Source organism: Rhynchophorus ferrugineus, unplaced genomic scaffold (genome assembly GCF_030347505.1).
Source record: "Rhynchophorus ferrugineus isolate W39M unplaced genomic scaffold, kcgeb_rfMv2 rfM11, whole genome shotgun sequence".
NCBI classification, from domain to species: Eukaryota; Metazoa; Arthropoda; class Insecta; order Coleoptera; family Curculionidae; genus Rhynchophorus; species Rhynchophorus ferrugineus.
Genome location: NW_027472590.1, coordinates 22412610 through 22437079, shown reverse-complemented (window position 1 = coordinate 22437079; position 24470 = coordinate 22412610). Strand labels below are relative to the sequence as shown.

The window sequence follows — 24470 nt, the reverse complement described above, 5'->3', positions numbered from 1 at the left end:
CTCAATCATTCCATAAACAACAACTCAGCTCAAGTTCTTCTGAAAACGCGCTTGTTCGCGAGCTGGTCGACATGCTGGGAGCTTAGCACCGCGTCACCGCTAAGCTCTCCCCCTTTTCCAGGCTGAAACGACCTCATCCGTCGCTACAGTCATAACTTTTGCCCCCATACAACAGTACCCAGTTGTGTGTTAACTCAGGTTCGCGAATCAATAGAATCGCCGGGCTCTCGTGCCCATTAACGGCTGCCCGATCAGCGGGTGCCATATCCCCAAATTTAATGCAGTAGCAGTAGTGATCCACAGGGGTCAACTGTGAGGCGGTTTCGGTTTAGTGTATTGGTAAGCCCAGAGGCAGTCCCACATAACCCGGTCCAACTTGTCACTCCAGGGCAAGTCTCCGCGACCAGGTATGCGTCATGCATTCCACCGCCTGGTTTTTAGGCCAGAACAAAAAAAAAAAAAAAAAAAAAAAAAAAAAAAGCTTAAAACAATTTCCAAAGCATTTATACCATTCCGAATAAGGTATCTTCAAAACATGATTCTTGAGCGTTTCAATAGCTTCTTCGGGCGATGAAAATTAGTCTCAACTAGTGTTTTGTTTTAGAATTTACTGTTCTATGATTCTCTAAAGGCACTGTTGAAATATAACCAGTTTTCCTGAAGAAACAGGCCACTATTTTCTTTGAAGTGCTTCATGCGCGAACTACTTTTGTTAGATTTGGTTCATCTTGGAACACCCATACAGTCAACTGCTGCTTACTTTCGGGCTCATACGAATATATCTATGATTCATCACCTGTCACGATTTTATAAACGTCTTTCGAGCACCGCGATTGTATTTCTTAAGTATTTCTTTGCTCCAATCGTCACGAGCCTTTTTTTAACGATTGTGAAATTGCGTGGGATCCAATGCGAACATAACTTTCACACAACTAAGTGTTCATGTAAATCGCGTATATATTGGTGGAACTAATGATTAGGGATGCCTCGATCTCACAATAGGTGACATGACGATCTTGCTTAATCATTTCGCACACAGTATCGATGTTTTCTGACACAACAGCCGATTTTGGATGACCTTCACGAAACATGTCGGACAGCGAACTACGACCACGATTGAATTCACTAGACCAGCGATACACGGTGTTTTTTGATGGAACTTCATCGCCAAAAGTAAAATTAAGTTGGCTGATGCGCTCTTGCTGTGATAATCTACGTCGAAAATCGTAAAAAATCATCGCATGAAAATGTTCACGATTCAGGTCCATTTTTTTCCGAGACGAAATTTTCAACTAAATATAAAATAAACAAATAGTGTCCGTGCGACAAAATGTTCTGAGTACGTACATCGTCAAAAATGTCAAATTTTACGATGGAACCGTCAGATGGACTCACATGACAACAGTGTTGCCAATTCCCGAAATATAGATAGTGACCCTCGTATTATCTCTGTATCAGACCGAGAACTTTTCCCCTCACCCTCGTAAAGAAAACAAACATAAAACAGTCGAAAATACAATTTGCATTTTACGTCACCGATTTGGTTAGTTTTGTATTTATTCAATCCCATTTTTAATAGCATTTAATTGACATATTTTATCTAATCAGCATTGGTACTCCTAAATACATGTTTCAAAACAAAATTGTAGCGAACTAAGATAAAATAAACATAGTGTAGATCGCGATATCTATTAATATTACATAAAAAAGAAAAATTATACTATTACTACACTTTATATTACGGAATAAACACTTTATGTGTTTTCTATATTTAATTAATCGTCAATATCATAAAAAATATATAAAGCAAAAACTCAGTATATAAATAATGTGGATAAATAACTTTAATGACAAACATCATAATAAATAGCACGATTTTATGAATTGCTCAAATAATATTTTGGTTTTAATTCATGTGAAAATTATTTTCACTTATCAAATTGAACAATTTAGCTCTTTGTCATTTATGGAGTAATCTTGGCTGATGGGACATCGATGCTAACCGCTGTAAGGCATTACAATTTTGTCTGTAAGCATAGAAGAGTTTACGAATAACCTTATCTATAATATTTCAAGTTTGAATTTCATCAGCATGTAAACCACTGCAAATAGTTAATTTTTTATATAAACTCCGAACCTGTTGTAATAATAACAAAACTTCTTGTATCACATAGTAGTGTAGATGTGCTAAATGTATTATCTATTCTCTCTTATTACATGCAAAAATTCCATTTTATCTGTTTCCGCTTTATAGCCTTCTTAGTTCAGTTGGGTTTTTTCTCGTTTTTGAAATATTTCTCTGTTATATTCTTCATAGGTTCGCTTAGATAACTCACCTCCCAAATTCTCTTTATCTGTCTTGTGTCCTCACCAACTGACCTCTCTAATTTCTTTTTTCTCATCCTGTTCATCTTTGTTGCCATCCTGACTCTTTTAACGTATTTTATTTCTACTGTTTCTACTACTTTTATCTCTCTTTAGCAATACAGAATTTCTAAAGTGAGAGTGTCCAAACATCGTCAGTTCTGTTTATAGTGAGACTATTAATTGCCAAATTTGTAACAAAACATTTTCAAGGACATCAAAAATAAGTCATTTCATCCGGATTAGCTGCAGATTTCAAAACTATAACAAGAAGCAAAGAAAAAAATCGTTCTTTATGTGCATATAAAAGCATTTCAGACAAGGGTATGAAATAGATATCATAAAATTGTACTAGAAGTAATACTTAAGGTAATTATAACTTTTGTACACATTTTATTGTATCCATTGGTGTTAGGTTAGGTGAATAAATATATAATACGTCAACCATAAGCTAGATAGTCAGTTCATTAGTCAATTCACTAATGCGGTTTATCCATAAAAAATAGTAGCAAAAATTGCAGTAACTTATAAAAATTAGGTATTTACTTTAATTCTGATATATTTTAGTAGGATTTAATTTTTCTTCTATACGCAAAGTGTTTCTAAATTTTGCTGAACGAAAGCTGAAGAAATTTAAATTAGAATGAGAGAAAAAATTACATGCGATTTTGTAAAATGCAAGAATAGTAGACGACAATATTCTGAAATGATCAAATTTATTAATAAGAGTTGAGCTGAATCGAATAAAGAAATCTTTTAACATTACTCAACAATAACACCCTAATGACTGCTACCTTGTTCGTGATACAAACAAGGAAAAGATAATATATTTTTATAAAAGGGCATAGATAACAGTTTAATTGAAAAGTTCTCGGCCTACCATAGTAAAACAAATTTTTTGTAAATATTAGTTTTTTTATTCAACATAATTCCCTTCAAGGGTGATGCATCATTATAGCGACCGTCCAACTTCTTGACACCATTTTTGTAGTACAATCGTACTGTCCTTTGCTTCAAAATAGGCCTCAGTTTCGTCAATTACCCCTTCATTCGGCGAAAATGTCTACCCAGCGAGCATTCTTTTGAGATATAAGAACAGGAAATAGTCGCTGGGGATCAGATCTGGAAAATTCGGTGGATGAGGAAGCAATTCTAAACCCAATTCGTGGATTTTCGCCATCGTTTTCTCTGACTTGTGACACGGTGAATTGTCTTGGTGAAGCATCACTTTTTTTTCTTCAAATACGGCCCTTTTTCTGCGGTTTCGTCCTTCAATCGGTCCAATAATGCTATGTAATAATCGCTGTTGATGGTCCTTCCTTTTTTAAGGTAGTCAATGCAAATTATTCCATACGTATTCTAAAATAACCTCGCCAGCCGACTGTTGCGTTTTCCCATACTTTGGAGCGGGTTCATCGTGTGCAGTCCACTCGGATGACTGTCGATTGGATTTCGAAGTAAAATGATGGAGCCATGTTTCATCAATTGTCACATATCGACACAAAAACTCGGGTTTATTACGTTTAATCACTGCTCCGAATCCTCGACTCGTCCGTGTTTTTGGTCAAAAATGAGCTAGCACGGCACCCACTTTACATAGGGCTTTCTCATACCTAAATATTCGTGAGTGATATGATGTACACGTTCAGTTGACATTTTTAGAGTGTCTGCTATTACATTCAATTTCAGTTTACGGTCATTCAAAATCATTTTGTGGATTTTTTTAATGTTTTCGCGTTCACCATCTTCGGTGCTCGTTTCACCACGTCTAAATTTAGCATACCAATCCTTGATGGTTGATTGTCCTGGGGCAGTGTCCGGAAACTCGGCATCAAGCATTTTTTTGTTTCAACTGTATTTTTCCCTTCAAAAAGCAATATTTTATCAACACGCGAAGTTCCTTTTTATCCATTTTTTCACAATTACATAAGTTGCTTCACTAAAAATGCTATAATTCACAGACTAATGATCCGACAACTATTAAATTTATGGACGCATCTTTTCAGAGTTAGGGCTAACTAGAAAACATATGGATTTAATTCTGGTAACGCCATCTATGTGTCAGGCCGGGGACTTTTCAACTGACCTATTACAAACAAGGAAAAGAGAATATATTTTTATAAAAGAGCATAGATAAATAAGTTATTGTATGAAGATTGATTGAAGATTGTTATGAAGATTTTGCTTTGAGGTAGACGAATAACATACACAAATATGGTTTATGGACTTTCTGTAAAAATGTTTCAAAACAATACCTTTATCCAAAAATGCTGCATGGACAGGATGTTAAAGCGAAGACATTCCAATACGATCTCTATATAAATATAGTATATTTAACGCATTTTCTTCAAAATTTCAATACAATTTTTTAATAGAATATAACTTTTCATTGCCAAATGTATCCCTATTTTTATTTACTTGGTAAAAAATTACAATTTCAATTATTAAAATGTGCATTTTAAATAGTATTTAATTTAAAATATTTCTTAAAAAATTAATGTTTCACTTTTCATGTTAATCTATGATCTTTATTTTTTCTAGTATTTAAATGAGTTCTCAATACTTTAGGTAATATTAGCGCTTCCTTTACTATTGTAATATATGCTTGATTATTGCTATTAATCTCATGGGCTTCAAAAGAGTGCTTGTCCCCTCAGACTATTAATACAAATACATGAAAATGCAGATGTAAAAAAGTAAATTACATTCTACTTACTGTATGTTATCGAATTTAACAGTTGTTTAATTTATATATGCAACCACCTAGAATAAAATCATTAAATTAATAAAAATATGGGCGTATAATATTTAGATTGGATTTAAAAAAAGCGCAAAGGAGCATAAAACATCCAAACAGCGAATGTCTTCTGGTAATTGGTTCTATTTAAACGATTCGACGTTATCCCGACAACTAAACCATCCAACCAGCGTCTGTTTACGTACATCTCTATCGTCGAACATTCAGACGCTAATAACCGAGCTAATTCTCACCACCAACCCAAAACTGTTCGACACCAATCTCGGGGATTAAATCTCCGACCCAAACAATGAACCGTTTAAGTCTTTTCAACGGGGACACGGCAATATTTCGTCTTTTGTGAAGCGATACAACATAAATAACCTTATTAGGTGGGCACAATGGATTTTCACACATCCGCGTATACGTCGCCGCACATTGTATCGAAAAAAATGTATACAGGAGATGTTTCCAATACAGACCGGGACGATTGCCCGACAATACCAGGAACGTCGGAAACGTTGGAAGCTAATACCCGGGGGATGAAGTTTGGCGTCCAAGACGAGGAATTGGTCGCGAATAAAAGAAGAATGTTTTGATTTCATTTTTTTTCTTATTGTGAAAGAAAAAATACTAGTAAATCTAGGTTCTGTAGTATAAAAGATATTTAATACTATTTTATTCTTTAGTTACGAAAATACTTAGTTGTCAAATTTGTCAAAATTATTTTCTTCTACAAAATGTACTGGTTTTTGATTGTGTGACACTGTGTGTATTTATTTATTTAAGCCGAATATACCTTATTATCAAATATTCTGGTGTTGAGTATTAAGTTTTATAATAATAACTATATTGTTTGGTGAAGCTGATTCCAAAAATTGTAATAAAATAAGTCACATTACCAACCAAATTATCACATAATAACAACAAAAATCTATAACCAAAAAAAAAGTATTTTCAAGTCATTATTTAATCGACATCGAAAAAGGAGGAGGTTATATGTTCGGCTGTATATAATTATTTTTATCTAATGTACGTTCGCCGATTTCACCGTCAATTATGGACTGATTTTCAAAATTCTTTTTTATTAGAAAGAGTGCACTTCCGATTGTTTATCTAAAATAATAAAATATTTATTTATGTTTTGCTGAGCCGGTGTGACAAAAATTCGGAAGCAATTTATTGTAAAAACTATTCAGTTTCCTTTCTAAGCACAAACCTTATAATGTGAGACATCGTAGAAACAAAATAGTTAACTCTTTGTATGGTGTCCCGGTTAGAACGTGATGCTCACACGCCGAGATCGCGGCTTCGCTTTTCAATGGGGGCAGCAACTTTTTTTTGTTCTAGTTTGGTTGGAAAATTTGTCAGATTACGTAGATTAGGTAACGGACCCCGGGTCCTGAGGCGTTCCTTATTTTTAGACATCCTTTCTTTATTGTTATTATTCCTCATACAGGCTTCTCTTTTGATTGGGCTATCCATAGTAATACCTAATAAAATAACTGCGTAATTTATTGAGTAAATATCTAACACTAAAAGGAAAAAACAAAATATTTTTAACAAAAAAGTTGAACCGACTTAAAAAACTAAATAAGGAACTCACTAAAAATTAAAAAATAATCAAATTTAGATTTTTAGCACAAAAAAAAAACGTCTTATATAAACTATGTACATAATATTCGTTGTAATAACTAAATAAACCGGCTTGGTGGCCCAGTGGTAAAGGCGATGGGACGGTCCTCCTACTGTTGCGATAGCCGCGGGTTCGAATTCTGCTGGGGCATGGTCGTAAATTTATGTTTGCGATTGTATAAAATTTGTAAATGTTCTAGGCAAAAGTGTAAAATCCGACAAGGAAAATAATCCCAGTCATGACAGTAACCAGGCTGGGTCTATATCTTCTGGGATGATATTTAAAGTTGGTCAATCGCCAGTCTTAATGGCTTAATGGCGAGGGACGTGGTTCGGAGCCCACGTTAAACCCATATTTGGTAAAAGGATACTTTAAAATATTTATAAAAAAAATAACTAAATAAACAAACAACTTATTTAATTTATCTACTACACATATTTTATATTCTACTATATACACACAATTTAGCTTAATACCTACCTAAACCTATCCATCTATTTACAATATTATTTTAACTACTACTAACTGATCATTTTGAAGCCGGTGAAGCCAAAAAAACACAAAAATAATAATAAAATTTTACAGGAAATTAAATTACGAACAAAACAAATTTATTTTATTTCTCGCCACCAATTAAAATAATATTGTAAATAAATCAGTAAGTTTAGGTAGATATTAAGCTAATTAAACTTATATATCCCAATTAATAATTTCATTTTAAACGAAGTAGAATTACTTTTATATTGGAATGTTCTGTGAATCTGTAAAAAGAAATGGATTTTTTTCTATGGAATGGAATAATACCCCACAAATGTTTTATCGTATTTTAATATATTAATTGTTATTTTCAAATAATACACTATAATAAACATAACAAACATAATAGAACTTAAACAAAACCTAAAAACTAAGGATGTACAATAGCCATAAATACTATGTAAAAATAAAACATATACCTAATCATAGAAAAAACAAATTCATGACATAATTAAACTACTACTAGAGCTTTTTTAAATAAAGTAAATGCTATATTTATTATTGAACGGAAATATTTTTTATCAAATATCGAGAGAGGAGTCGATATATTACGTATTATTACCATCAAAACAGTCAAAAGTATTTTAGTTTATATCATTCACAATTCTAATATTTTTACCCTATTATATTAACAATCTTGAAAGATATTGTTCCAAAATGCTGCTATATTAATATACAATATATTGTTATTTACAAGCAAACTACCAAAAAAGCCATTTTGTTGATTAGGTTTAATTTTATGCCATATTTATTATATTTTAGACCTAATTGACTCTACGAAAGCAAGAGCTAAGATAAGAATTACTCTGTAACCTTTTGTGAGCTCATCAAAATCACAGTCCATGATTATATGGAATAATTTCACAATATTTAAATTAAACAAGAAATTTGATTCTTTTGAATATATTAAGGTGTGGCTAATGTTGAAAGAACAACTAAATTCTAATATATTAAGATTGTAGATTCCTATTTTGGTAAAATTATAACCACTTCTTCATTCGAGTGAAATTGATCAGACATTTATAAGAGTGTATCAAAGGGCGAAATGCATTCAAAACTCCGAGGAAGTTTTAATATAACTTCTCATTTTCAGGCTGGAATAAGACTGATAGAAAAGGGAAAGGAATGTGAAATACAATACATTAAATTTAATTTTATGCCATATTTATTATATTTTAGACATAATTGACTCTACGAAAGCAAGAGCTGAGATAACAATTACTCTCTAACCTTTTGTGAACTCATCAAAATCACAGCCCATGGTCATATGGAATAATTTCACAATATTTAAATTAAACAAGAAATATTGAAGTTTGATTCTTTTGGATGTATTAAGGTGTAGATAATGTTGAGAGAACAACTAAATTCTAATATATTAAGATTGTAGATTCCTATTTTGGTAAAATTATAACCACTTCTTCATTCGAGTGAAATTGATCAGACATTTATAAGAGTGTATCAAAGGGCGAAATGCATTCAAAACTCCGAGAAAGTTTTAATATAACTTCTCATTTTCAGGCTGGAATAAGACTGATAGAAAAGGGAAAGGAATGTGAAATACAATACATTAAATTTAATTTTATGCCATATTTATTATATTTTAGACATAATTGACTCTACGAAAGCAAGAGCTGAGATAACAATTACTCTCTAACCTTTTGTGAACTCATCAAAATCACAGTCCATGATTATATGGAATAATTTCACAATATTTAAATTAAACAAGAAATTTGATTCTTTTGAATATATTAAGGTGTGGCTAATGTTGAAAGAACAACTAAATTCTAATATATTAAGATTGTAGATTCCTATTTTGGTAAAATTATAACCACTTCTTCATTCGAGTGAAATTGATCAGACATTTATAAGAGTGTATCAAAGGGCGAAATGCATTCAAAACTCCGAGGAAGTTTTAATATAACTTCTCATTTTCAGGCTGGAATAAGACTGATAGAAAAGGGAAAGGAATGTGAAATACAATACATTAAATTTAATGTTATGCCATATTTATTATATTTTAGACATAATTGACTCTACAAAAGCAAGAGCTGAGATAACAATTACTCTCTAACCTTTTGTGAACTCATCAAAATCACAGCCCATGGTCATATGGAATAATTTCACAATATTTAAATAAAATAAGAAATATTGAAGTTTGATTCTTTTGAATATATTAAGGTGTGGATAATGTTGAGAGAACAACTAAATTCTAATATATTAAGATTGTAGATTCCTATTTTGGTAAAATTATAACCACTTCTTCATTCGAGTGAAATTGATCAGACATTTATAAGAGTGTATCAAAGGGCGAAAGGCATTCAAAACTCCGAGGAAGTTTTAAAATAACTTCTCATTTTCTGGCTGGAATAAGACTGATAGAAAAGGGAAAGGAATGTAGGACGTAAAAATGACTTGAGTAAGATATTTCCATTAAAATTAGACACAAATAAGATAGCAGCCTAACTAGCAGGTTTATTTCAACGGATGCTTGTATTTGACCAAATCTTACTACATCTGTATTATTTATTCTAAATTGTTTAGCACCAGTACTTGCTCTAAATTGATGCCATTGAGATTTACAATAGAAGGCGATCCGTCCGTTTATTCTCAAGCTCTCAAGCCATATGACTCTGTAATTTGTACTAAATATCATAAAGAACGCAAGAAATTTTAAGTGTAAGGCAACTTTATAGCATTATAGTGAACACCATGTCTGTTTTTAAAAATATTTCACATAATTGGACCAACTATTAGGTTGAAAAACAGTGAAGAGAGGATGTTTTCTTGGTGAATACCGACTTGGATCTCCAATAATTTAAAAATTTCTAACATTCAGGCATTTTCCCATTGCAAAATATTCCTTCTGAATCCCTTCATTCTTATCTATAAAGAAATCTTTTCCTGCATACAATAAACACGATTTCAAGCAGGATTTTTAGAAAATAAAATTTAATTACCTCCGATCATCTTATAACCTTGCCCAAATACTCTACACCAATGGATCAAGTGGATGTAACCTCATCGCTGATGAGGGCACATCCACTTGCATAACTTTCAGTGATCATTCATTGATAATTATCTTCTACACATTACAAGAGCTTATCGCATAAGGGAATTAAGGTAAACGAAATGGTTGACCTCATGGCCAAGGATGGAATATCAACTGGTCCTCAGTATCAATACATCATACAATATAAAGATATATTCCTATATAATGAATCTAAATCAAACGACATGACTCAAGTGAGCTGGGGAACTATACTATACAAATCCTGATGCTGCCAAATTATCTTTAACGGACTTATGTTGGTACATGGTATATTTATCCATTCCCATCTGCTAAAGGGAAACACCCTCCGCTGTGGTTCACTGTACGCAGTATACGATAAACACTTAGAATGTTACTATTTGACCACATTAAAAATCGAACTTAACTTTTCTCTCAGTCTGTCAGACTTGTTCATCTTAAAAAAACCTATCTAAACCCCTTAGATACCTTGAAATCCTTAATTTACATGATATTTGATCTCAAATGTTGCTATTCAAATATTAATATGTTATCCAATTAATAATAAAAAATATATCCCTTTCATATTATTAATTTCGTTATATATTATTTTTATTTTAAATTCATATTGTGATCGAAACTTTTTTTCGTTCTGGCCCAAAACCAGGCGGTGACGCATACCTGGTCACGGAGACTTGCTTTGGAGTAACAAGTTGGACTAGGTTATGTTGAGTTATGTGCGTCTGGGCTTACCAATACACTAAAATGAAACCGCCTCACAGATATGAAGTGCTTGATTTCTAGAGTATCAGTTTCCCTATGAATTTGATATTTTTGACAAACCATGGATCGGATAAGGCTGGGGCCAGTTTTCCTGATCTTGACCTAGAAGACTGTAACCATATGCAACTACTGTACCAAATAATACGTATGTCTTTTATATCCTGTATAAATATAGGTATTTATATATATATAAGTATATGATTAGTCACGTTCCTTTGTATTCTGTTATTTTTATATTATTACATTTTGTTATATGTTATTTTTATTCTACACTCATATTGTGATCGTAGACATACAGTCGCAGTCGCCAAATAATAGATAAGTGTTGAGGTGACAAAAAAATAAATAAATAAATAAAATATTTGGAATTCCCATAGAGCCAATGACGAAAGCAGAGCGAATAAGATACAATCACAAACTTTCCACCACCAATACTAAATCAGATGTTCTAAATGGACGGAATTACGGTTTTACCAGAAAAATTGCAAAACGTTAAATACAGCATTGATTACTGCTTGATATTGCTATGAATGAATTGTCTTTGAAAATATTTTTTTTAATTTATTAATCACATCTTATATCATAATATACTATTAATGTTCTGTTGCATTAATAGACAAGCAAGACGTGTACGGGATTAATACATCGGTATGTATTTCCCGAATTAAAATGAAACTAAACTACTTAATCTAAAGTTAAAAATTTATGCACTATACAAGTTCATGCGGTTTGGTTCGTTCCAATATTCTGACTACCAGCGTGTTGTCCAGTAGCTGCATTGCTGCGATTTAACAACCTTATTTCATGTTTCAACGCTAAATCTTCGATCAGTTAGTATATACATCTGATTTCGAAATTATCTTGCTTCTCTTCGTTGGATACATAGCGATAAGCATTGGTAATTAATCGTAGAACTTTGATTTGGCTGCGTTGGAGTACTAGTTGGTTTGATATTTTAGTGCAACCCCGTGTTTGCACCCTGTAGTTCTGAGAATCTTCCACCTAACCAGTATAGTTTCTTAAGTTTGAGTCCAATCTGCTATGCTTTTGGTCTAACATGATGTTTCCGATTTAACATACCATCGAGACTTGCTTTGGAGTAACAAATTGAACTGAGTTATGTGGAGTTATGTGCCCCTGGGCCTACCAATACATTAAAACGAAACCGCCTCGCAGATATGAAGTGTTTGATTTCTAGAGTGTCAGTTTCCCTATGAATTTGATATTTCTGACAAACCATGGATCGGATAAGGCTGGGGCCAGTTTTCCTGATCTTAACCTAGAAAACCGTAACCATATGCAACTACTGTACTAAATGATACTTATGTCTTTTATATCCTGTATAAATGTAGGTATTTATATACATAAGTATATGATTAGTCACGTTCCTTTGTATTCTGTTATTTTTATATTATTACATTTTGTTATATGTTATTTTTATTCTACACTCATATTATGATCGTAACCAAACAGTCGTAGTCGCCAAATAATAGATAAGTGTTGAGGTGACAAAAAAAAATAAATAAATAAAATATTTGGAATTCCCATAGAGCCAATGACGAAAGCAGAGCGAATAAGATACAATCACAAACTTTCCACCACCAATACTAAATCAGATGTTCTAAATGGACGGAATTACGGTTTTACCAGAGAAATTGCAAAACGTTAAATACAGCATTGATTACTGCTTGATATTGCTATGAATGAATTGTCTTTGAAAATATTTTTTTTAATTTATTAATCACATCTTATATCATAATATACTATTAATGTTCTGTTGCATTAATAGACAAGCAAGACGTGTACGGGATTAATACATCGGTATGTATTTCCCGAATTAAAATGAAACTAAACTACTTAAGCTAAAGTTAAGAAAACATTTATACACTATACAAGTTCATGCGGTTTGGTTCGTTCCAATATTCTGACTACCAGCGTGTTGACCAGTAGCTGCATTGCTGCGATTTAACAACCTTATTTCATGTTTCAACGCTAAATCTTCGATCAGTTCGTATATACATCTGATTTCGAAATTATCTTGCTTCTCTTCGTTGGATACATAGCGATAAGCATTGGTAATTAATCGTAGAACTTTGTTTTGGATGCGTTGAATTACTAGTTGCTTTGATATTTTAGTGCAACCCCGTGTTTGCACCCTGTAGTTCTGAGAATCTTCCACCTAACCAGTATAGTTTCTTAAGTTTGAGTCCAATCTGCTATGCTTTTGGTCTAACATGATGTTTCCGATTTAACATACCATCGAGACTTGCTTTGGAGTAACAAATTGAACTGAGTTATGTGGAGTTATGTGCCCCTGGGCCTACCAATACATTAAAACGAAACCGCCTCGCAGATATGAAGTGTTTGATTTCTAGAGTGTCAGTTTCCCTATGAATTTGATATTTCTGACAAACCATGGATCGGATAAGGCTGGGGCCAGTTTTCCTGATCTTAACCTAGAAAACCGTAACCATATGCAACTACTGTACCAAATAATACTTATGTCTTTTATATCCTGTATAAATGTAGGTATTTATATACACAAGTATATGATTAGTCACGTTCCTTTGTATTCTGTTATTTTTATATTATTACATTTTGTTATATGTTATTTTTATTCTACACTCATATTATGATCGTAACCATACAGTCGTAGTCGCCAAATAATAGATAGGTGTTGAGGTGACAAAAAAATAAATAAATTTAAAAAAATATTTGGAATTCCCATAGAGCCAATGGCGAAAGCAGAGCGAATAAGATACAATCACAAACTTTCCACCACCAATACTAAATCAGATGTTCTAAATGGACGGAATTACGGTTTTACCAGAAAAATTACAAAAGGTTAAATATAGCATTGGTTAGTGCTTAATATTGCTATGAATTAATTGTCTTTGAAAATATTATTTTAAATTTATTAACCACATCTTATATCATAATATACTATTAATGTTCTATTGCATTAATAGACAACCAAGGCGTGTACGAGATTAATACATCAGTATGTATTTTCCCAATTAAAATGAAACTACTTAAGCTAAAGTTAAGAAAACATTTATATACTATACAAGTTTATACGGTTTGGTTCGCTCCAATATTCTGACTACCAGCGTGTTGTCCAGTAGCGGCATTTCTGCGATTTAACAACCTTATTTCATGTTTCAACGCTAAATCTTCGATCAGTTCGTATATACATCTGATTTCGAAATTATCTTGCTTCTCTTCGTTGGATACATAGCGATAAGCATTGGTAATTAATCGTAGAACTTTGATTTGGCTGCGTTGGAGTACTAGTTGGTTTGATATTTTAGTGCAACCCCGTGTTTGCACCCTGTAGGTCTAAGAATCTTCCAACTAACCAGTATAGTACCTTAACTTTGAGTCTAATCTGCTATGCTTTTTGTTTAACATGATGTTTCCGATTTAACCTACCATCGAGATGGATGACGAGATATTTATCTGATTCTGCTTGAGGAAAACGGCATGCGTCAAGTGATATAATTAGGTTATTATCATTTCAGATTTGGACATGACAGACATGGACAGATTTGAAGCCCTTAAATTCTATTTTCCAGTCTCTAGTCCATTTATAGATCTTGTTGAATGCTAGGTAGAGATATATCATAATATCAGGTCATGATAAATGTGCCGTCAACAAATGTTCCAATTACTGTTTCTGTTGTTGTTAGGATATCAGCAGTATAGAGCAGATACAGGAACAGTGCCTTTGAAAAAAGATGAAAAAAAAACGAAATTACTTTTTCTCCGATGCATTAAAATCAAGGATTTTTTTATTTAACGACGAAGACAGCATTTAGCTGACTACAAACAGCCGTAATTTCGATGGTCCGTCATAAAAGGACCACCCTCGTGTGATGAAAAAAAAACACCACCCTTCTTGTAATAAACACGCCATAAACTGGTCATGGAACGTGGTCCATGCGGCCCGACAGCGATCCTCGATTTAATCCCATCGCCGCGATAAGGCCGAATAAGGACCAAATGGCCTGGACATGACGCTGCGAGTTCATTCATCAGACGAGCCGTCGGCCTAGTCGAGTCGAAAGGCCGATAACGTTGCAGTGGAATTATGATTTTTGGAATAATGGACGTGGCTGGCGATATTTTTGGCCCATTAAATCATATTTCGGGTCAGCCGATGACGGCACAAAGCTGCCTCAACGCGTGCCTTTTCGACATCGCGTCGAACACGAGTTTTATCTCCGTTCATCGTTAGCATCATGGCGTGTCTACAGTAATTTTACTATTTTCTAACTTTCATTAAAATTATTTATCATATACTACTATTCAATGAAACAGTGAACTCACGTCATCTAAATTTATGACCTCAAAACATAGTCTAATATCGCCAACTTTTAGTTTATTTACAAATTTTTTAATTAATATTTGGAACGTTAGTTAACAATTTTTTTTAATCCGTGATATCAGACGAAGATGTACGAACCCTTTCCTGTATAAATTGTGAGAGTACTAACTTTAAACTACTTACTAACTAAAACTTCACGTACTAATTTTAAAAAAGAAAAAGAAAAAAATAATTACTCTATATTATTAACATTCAATTAAGAATTACATTTTAAACGAAGTAGATTTACTTTTATATCTGAATGTTCTGTGGATCTGTAAAAAGGAATCGATTTTTTCTATGGAATGGAATAATACCCCACAAATGTTTTATCGTATTTTAATATGTTAATTGCTATTTTCAAATAATATCCTATAACAAATATAGACAACACAACAAAACCTAAACAAAACCTAAAAACTAAAGATATTCAATAACCATAAATACTAAATTAAAATTAAACATATACCTAATCATAGAAAAAAAATTAATTCATGACATAATAAAAACTGATCGCACAATAAGTACTAGACTAAGTACTACTTTTTAAATAAAGTAAATGCTATATTTACATAAAAACAGTTATTACTACTAAAACAACCTATTACATTAACAATCTTGAAAAATATTGTACCAAAATGCTGCTATATTAATATACAATATATTGTTATTTACAAGAAAACTATCAAAAAAATCATAAAACTATTTATATTACATATACATTTATGTGAGCATATATTGGGTACATTTTTGTCAAGGTCGCTAGGACGACAGAGCCAGAACTTTAAAAATCAATCGAATGATACTAGAAGAACCAAAAATAGTAACTAAAAGTACACGACTGAAAGAGTCGATAGTAACAGTATTAGTCGGACCGAAAATATCGACTTAAACAGTCCTTGGTAAAAAGTAGTAAAATCAGTCGAACCAAAATAGCGACTGAAACAGTCACCTTCAAAAGAGTTGGTATTCATTCACTCCCTCTATATTTTAACCAAATGAATATTTTGATGAACTACACACATATATATGCACATAAATCTTTCACACTCTACAAAACATTTTTCTATAATTATAATATATTAATTATATACTCACCTTTTTGTTTCCACCCTCATTACCCTGTCTTGGTAATTGTCAGCATTGAATCATTATAGCACACCCAGAAAGTCTCATTTGGTCACTGTCACTTTTTAAGCCACTATTCAAGTCAATAAATAAGCTAATAATTTCCAACCTAACAGTGGTTCACAATTCCAAAATATGTCAATTTCTTCTCTCCGCATATCCAAACTCGTGCTTGTATATCTTTCTCGACACGAATGTCTATTGTAGCAATTCCTTGCTATATCCCATAACCATCAAACGATATAAAATCCCATAGACCTATATCGCTGCTGCCAGTAATATCTAAGGCTTTTGAAGAACTTCTGTTGAAACGAATAAAACCGATCATAGAGAGAAAGAACCTAATACCAACACATCAGTTTGGGTTTATTAACAAGCACTCAACAATTGACTAAGTCGGCAGAATAACAGATGTTATTGAAGAAGTCTACAAAAGTAAAAAAGGATGCTCAGCTATATTCTTAGATGTAGCACAAGCCTTCGATAAGGTTTGGCATGAAGGCCTTGTTCATAAACTACAGAAAATGCTACCAAAACAACACATCGAACCATTAAAATCATACATTACAACCAGAATGTTTAAAGTCAAACAAGAAGAAGCTTACTCTACAATAAAAGAAGGTAAAGCAAGTGTATCACAAGGAAGTGTACTGGGACAAATGCTTGATCTATTCTACAGTGGTGATATACCACAAATGGAAAATATTACAATGACTACATTTGCTGATAATACTGCGATTATAACTGTCGGAGACAATAGTGAAGAAGCCTTACAAAAATTAAAACAGGCAAGTGATAATATAAATAATTGGACAGAAGCTTGGAAAATAAGAATTAGTGAAAGTAAATCTCTATATGTGCAGTTCACCTATAAACAAGCACCAATAACATTAAATAATACGAGCATTCCATATAGCAACAACTGTAAATATCTCGGAATGAATCTCGATGCAAAACTTCGCTGGAAGGAACATATAAAGAAGAAAAGAAAAAAACTGGAATTGAAATATAAGAAAATGTACTGGCTAATTGGAAAAAAAATCACAATTATCAGTACATAATAAATTGCTATTACATAAGATAATATTGAAACCTATATAGGCTTACGGAGTTCAATTATGGGGATGGTCTGCAAAGAGTAACATAAATAAAATACAAATTTTTCAGAACAAAGTCCTGAGAGGCGTTGTGGTCGCACCCAAATACTATAGGACTTGATTACCTAGATCAAGACCTTCAGATACCCACAGTCAGTCAAGAAACGAAGGGAGTTGCAAGGGAGCATGAGGAAATATTCCATTCTCATGAGAATATTGAAATTTTGCAGCTTTTGGATACCACCAGAATAGGACACAGGCTCAAAATAATCAAACCATGTAATCGTGTGTAGTGTAGTGTAGTGTAGTGAGGTGCATATAATAAAATAATACAGCAGTAATATGTATAAACATTATTTCACCTGAGACTGAGATAGGGCCGATGGGTCCTCCTAGTTATTTACCTAGATTTAAGTTATCATAAAGACAAATTGTAGGTTGGTTGGAAATGACTAGTAACAATGTAATAATTAAATCCCATAACAGTTCCTTTTGATTAAATATGCGGTGACAGTGGGGAAGGCTCGAGCACTCTGCGACTATATTGTTGAGATATCTGATCTACTCTGTATCTTTTTTCAGGTTCATTTTCATTTATATTTATCAAATAACAATTTGATAGTGAAGTATTACTCTTTAGTATGGTATCTTCAAAACTTAAATTATATTGTGCAGGCCATTCTTTACATTGCCATTACAGCCTTTGCCAATCCACCTATTGGTGTGCTATGGTATGATGCATTGCCCTTAAATAACTGATGGGTTCTCCTAGTTCCTTAACAGTTTATTTTCAAACCAAAGCAAAAACTTATTGTTCATTCCTCCGTAGTAGTCGTTCTTGGACTTGAAACACTAACTCTGCTCGAGAAACAAAAGCATTCCTGTTTCTAATATGAAGAACAATATACATGCAATAAAAGAATTATGATTAACGAAACCTAATCAAATGTTATTCTAACTTTTTTATATTCCATCAACTTTTGTTGTCTTTACATTCTTTTTCTAGCGTTTTGCAAAGGCCTAATGCTCCATTTTCAAATATCTATGTATATACACAAATTAAAATAACAAATCTTCCTTATTTTTGTTATATGATTTTAAAAATTGTATTCTTTTAAAAGCAATATGTAGAAGTTTCGTTAAATCTCTTCGTCAGGTTACACCATTTAAATACTATGTTTCCTAACAGTGTATAAAAGAATGTTTTGTTGTTGATTTACAAACGCCTGTATATCCCTAGATTTTCTATGGATATTAGAATAGAATCTCTTAGTATTAACTCAATATTTAATATTCAAGTGCTTAATATTTAAAACTGTCAATGCTTATCTCTCTAAGGCATTTGACTGGTAAGAAGGAGTCACCATTACCTTGTTCCTTTTCGAAGTTATTAGTTTTGAGACATTATTTACGACTGTCTATTTATTGGCTTCGGCATTTTCAATCAGAGTAATCGCAAATATTAAACAGCAATTTGAAATTCATCAGAACAAGCAAAGTGCCAAAACAACGTTTGCCGGTTTATAATCTCTGATTACTAATAATCACTAATGTTTTGAATAATACAGCAAACATTTGACAACCAAGCGAATTGTATAGGTTGAATTGGACACATGTTTGGACGCATCAGACAGCTCTATCTCTGCTAAATCAATCTCGGTCCTAAATGTTTATGATTAGCACTGTAGTCACCGCCTATAATAAATCTATTTCCCAAAGCTAATAAGAAATGTTTATATTTAATTTGTTTATATCATTCAAATTTGATACTGTGTTTTGATGTATTTAGCCTATAAAAACATTATCTTGATGACTATTTTGATGATGCCGTTCTTAGTCATAATATTCACAGATCTGGCCTAGGTATAATCTGATTCAAATTTAATTTCCTCAAAATGTTTAATATTTTCTATTATCGCACTTCCACCATTTATTGCGTTTTTTTAGTATAAACAGAAACAAACACGAAACACAAGCCTCTTACAGGAAATGGCATTTGGGACTAACCTACATGATGAGTGAATTCCTATCGCGGAACTATTGACAACTGCTCGAGTCATATCTCTTCTAAAAAGAAATCAGAGCCTCTTATGAAGAAGCATTACCTAAACCTATTTAGTCTAAAATTTCTCAGAGCGCTGTCTTAGGACAACTCCTGTATCTGCTTTCCTTTTTTGACATCCAAACACTTGGTGGCAATACAGTTATTATGACAAAATATATATCTCTACCTAAAGCCGGAGAAAAAATACAAGTGACATTGAGCAAGATCTATAAATGGACTGAGACCCGAAAATATAGCTTAATAGCTCCAAATCCGTCCTGCGTTGCGATGAAATAACAAAATATAATTGGTTTTGTCATTTCATCACTTGGCGAATGCCCGATTCCTCAAACAGAATCAGTTAAACACGTCGGCATCTATCTTAGGTTAAATTGAAAACATCTTGTTATACAAAGAACAAAGCAGATCAAACTCAAAATCAAACAACTGTACTGGTATACTCCCAACTTGCCCTAAAATAAAATATATTGGGGTCCAAACATGGGGTTGCACTAAGTTATCAAACCAACACTGCCAAAACAAAATTCTACGATTAGTTAACAGTGTTTATCGCTACGAAAGGTTAGTCAAATATGGAACCCAAATTGTGGATCAGAAGTATGTTTTTAAGCACGAAATTGCTGCTTTTCATATTTCGAAACTAGTTGAAGGTGAAGACCATATTCACACAATATTCAAGTTTTAAATTGTCCAGCTCTTTCCTTGTATTTAAATATTTTTGAATATTGCTGGGGTAAGCTAGGACGTGCTGTGTACACAAAAGGTAAACAACTTAACAATGTTGAATAGCTAAAAATGCTATACCAGATGAGTGGAAAAAATTAGATTAAAATTATGTTAATAGGTTTCTAATCTAATGCTGCTGAAGGGGCTCACTAAACTTACGAAAAATAGAGGAAGATGTCTCCATTATTAAAATAAAAATGAAAAATATTGTTATCTGTTCGTCGCTTACAATAGCAATTTATTTTTTACCGCATATTTATAATTTGAATCTAAGGCCTATAAATTATTAAAGGATTTACAACAGATGTTACAGATGGTATTTGTATCCAACTTCATGTTGAAGACTCACTTACTGAGATACTGAGTATCATTTCAACAAAGTGTGTACAAAAATTTTTTCAGGGCCTTGAAAATATACCGATACCGAATAAATTGCATTTGCGGGAGTTTTACTTTTTCGCTTCAGATTAAAGAGAAACGTATCTGAATGCCATCGAATGCTGAGTGGCCAACCATCTCCATCCATGTAAACTGCTTTTGACGTTTTACAAGTGGTGATTTTGAAAGCAAGGACTTAAAACGTTCTGGACAGCCAAAAAAATATGAAGACGAAGATTTGAAGGCATCACTCGATAACGATCCATGTAAAATTCAAGAAAACTATGCAGTAAGTATGGGAATGATACAAAACTTGAATATTTTGTACCTTATGTATTAAAGCCAAAAGATATCGAAAATAGTGATGTGTGAAATGCTATTTTTACGGCAAAATCGGGTTTCAGGTTATCATATTGTTTGTTTGTTGGTGATGAAAAGTAAACTCATTATGATAAGGATAGAATATCAATATCATCGGCAAAGCTAAATATCTATGACTCCAACTAATGAATTTGGTGATATCAGTTTGGTGTGGTTTACTCTGAGCTTCTAAAACCTAATAAAAACATGAATGGGGATCGCTACCGACTATAAATGATACCTTTAATACAACAATGTTATTCCTCAGCATGACAACGCTCGATCACATGTCACAAAATCGGTGATAACATACCTGGAGACATTAAAATGGAAAGTGCTACACCACCCGCCGTATTCTTCAGGCCTTGCCCTTTCTAATTGCTACTTGTTCCGACCTGTGAGTCGTGACCTGTCTGAGCAGGGCTTCAAATCTTATGAAGTTTTTATTGTCAATGGACAATACTTTGTACCGATTTTTCACAATACAGCTTCAAGTTTTGAAAAATTCCTTTAAAACTATTATAGTCCTAATTAGTGTTGGGAACTATCGACTGAAATCGACTATCGGCTGCTTAGTAATTGACTACTTTTTACTATCGACTATTTCAGTCGCTATTTTCGGTCCGACTGATTTTGTTACTATTTACTATCGACTGATTCAGTCGTACTTTTACTTGCTATTTTTGGTTCTACTTGTTTCATTCGACTGGCTGTATCGTCCTAACCGCGACCTTGACAAAAGTGTACTCAATTTATGCTTACATAGATTTATATGTAATATATGTAACTTTATGATTTTTTTTTGGTAGTTTGCTTGTAAATAACAATATATTGTATATTAATATTACAGCATTTTAGTACGATATTTTAATGTCATAGGGTAAAAGGATTAAAATTGGAAATGATAAATTTGACTGTTTTTATGACAATAATAGGTAATACTTCGATTACTCTCTCGATTTTTGTTAAAAAATATTTCCGTTCGATAAAAAATAAAGCATTTATATAACTTCTTCATTCATTCATTTCATTCATTTTTAATTATGTCATGAATTAGTTTTTATTTCTATGATTAGGTATATGTTTAAGTTTTATATAGAATTTATAGTTATTATACATCTTTAGCTTTTAGGTTCCTATTGAATTGTCTATATTATTGTGTATATTTATTATACTATATTATTTGAAAATAGCAATTAACATATTAAAATACAATAAAACATTTGTGGGGTATATTTCCATTCCATAGAAAAATTCCATTCTTTTTACAGATCCACAGAACATTCAAATATAAAAGTAATTCTACTTCGTTGAAAATTAAATTATTAATTGCATGTTAATTACAATTTTTTTCCTTTTCTTTTTTAAAGTTAGTACGTGAAGAATACCATTGGAAACTATAACCACATATCAAATTAACTGCCCCAAGCAATTATCTCCGTCCTTTCCTCGCTCACACTTTATACAAGAAAGAATTCGTAGATCTTCGTCTGACATCACGAAATGAAAAAAACAGTCGAACCGTGCTCATGACTTAAAATAGTAATTACTGCTAGCTAGTTTTTTGACTATCCATTTGACTATATATATTTTACGACTATCGACCGTTTCGACTAGTCCAACGCTAGTCCTAATATACAGACACTTACCTTATTATAAATGTTGAATTTTAATTCCCAATAAGCTATGTAATATCTAACTATATCTTATACTCAATTATTCTCTAATATTTGATTGAAATTCGTAGGGTTATTAGAAATCAACATTTTTATATAGCACAATAACATAATCCGAATCAAATCTAACCGCTTAGGATAATATCATTCAATAAAACGACGAACCAATGAGAGAGTGCGAAAACTCTCGCAACTGTTGTCGAATTCCCTAGGGGTGTAACCTACATGATGAAGGGGCCAGGGATTTTGGTTACCGGAATGAAAATATGTTTTTGGATGTTAGGTCAATTGAGACTGGGGTTGCATCCCCTTTAAATTAAAAGTATGGATTGTCGCGGAATAACTGACAGTAATGCCATCGATTTAATAAGAAAATTAAGCGTTTGTGACTAAGGTATTTGGTTTGGTTTGGTTATTGGTAAATTGATAATTGATAATTGACAAATATATAGACACTTATAAGGTTGGGAAAACGTAATTGAAATCAATCTTGGTTACTAAAGTATCTAGCTAAACATGATCAACTAGACGTAATTTAATCTACATAAATCTAATCTATGGAAATTTAATTAATTTGTTATAAGTTTATATATTAGTTGACTGAGTGAAAATTTCCCTTGTTAATGCTTATATGATGGAAAAATTTTAGGCCTAAAATGTTTGTGTAATATCCGCTACAAATAATTAAATTATTTTTTTAAATTATAATATTAGGCGCTGGCCTACGTGCTGCCAGCTACAACCCTTGAACGGTAGATTAAACGTCGTAAATCAGCCACATGTTAATTGAAAAGTCCCCGGCCTGATACATAGATGGCGCTACTATAATTAAATCCATAGGTTTTTAAGTTAGCCCTAACCCTCAAAAGATGCGTGTATACTTTTGTCAGCTGTCGGATCATTAGTTTGTGAATTACGAATTGTGAATGGATAAAAAGGAATTTCGCGTATTGATAAAATATTCCTTTTTGAAGGGAAAATTTTAGTTTAGAAAATTACAGTTGAAGCTAAAACTTAGCTTGATGCCGAGTTTTCGGACACTGCGCTAGGAAAATCAACTATCAAGGATTGATAAGCTTAGACGTGGTGAAATGGGCACCGATGTTACCGACGAAAACATTTAAAAAATCCACAAAATGATTTTGAATGACCGTAAATTGAAATTTAATGAAATAACAGACCTTGAAAAAGGAAAGACCATCAACAGCGACTATTACATAGCGTTAATAAACCGTTTGAAGGACGAAATCGCCCATAAACGGCCTCATTTGAAGAAAAAGAAGGTGCTTCTTCACCAAGACAATGCACCGTGCAAAAAGTCAGTGAAAACGATAACAAAAATCCATGAATTGGGCTTCGGATTGCTTCCTCACCCATCGCATTCTCCAGATTTGGCCCCCAGCGACTATTTTCTGTTCTAACATCTCAAAAGAATGCCCGCTGGGAAGAAATTTTCGTCGAATGCAGAGGTGATCGACGAAACGGAGAATTATTTGTAAGCAAAGTCTTACTACCAAAATGATAACGAAAAGTTGGAGGGTCGCTATAATCAGTGTATCACCCTTGAAGGGAATTATGTTGAATAAAAAAAACTAATTTTGAAGAAAAAA

At 32.6% G+C, this 24470-nt stretch overlaps 1 protein-coding gene across 1 annotated transcript in view; it reads left to right on the top strand.

The window, feature by feature from the left end:
• The first annotated feature begins 447 nt into the window (after positions 1-447).
• The window catches only part of Sec24AB (Protein transport protein Sec24AB), a 160618-nt gene continuing 136595 nt past the window's right edge, over positions 448-24470 (top strand). The window contains exon 1 of the mRNA XM_076417176.1: positions 448-522. The gene's annotated coding sequence lies outside the window, so the exon portion shown is untranslated. The remainder of the gene's footprint in view (positions 523-24470) is intronic.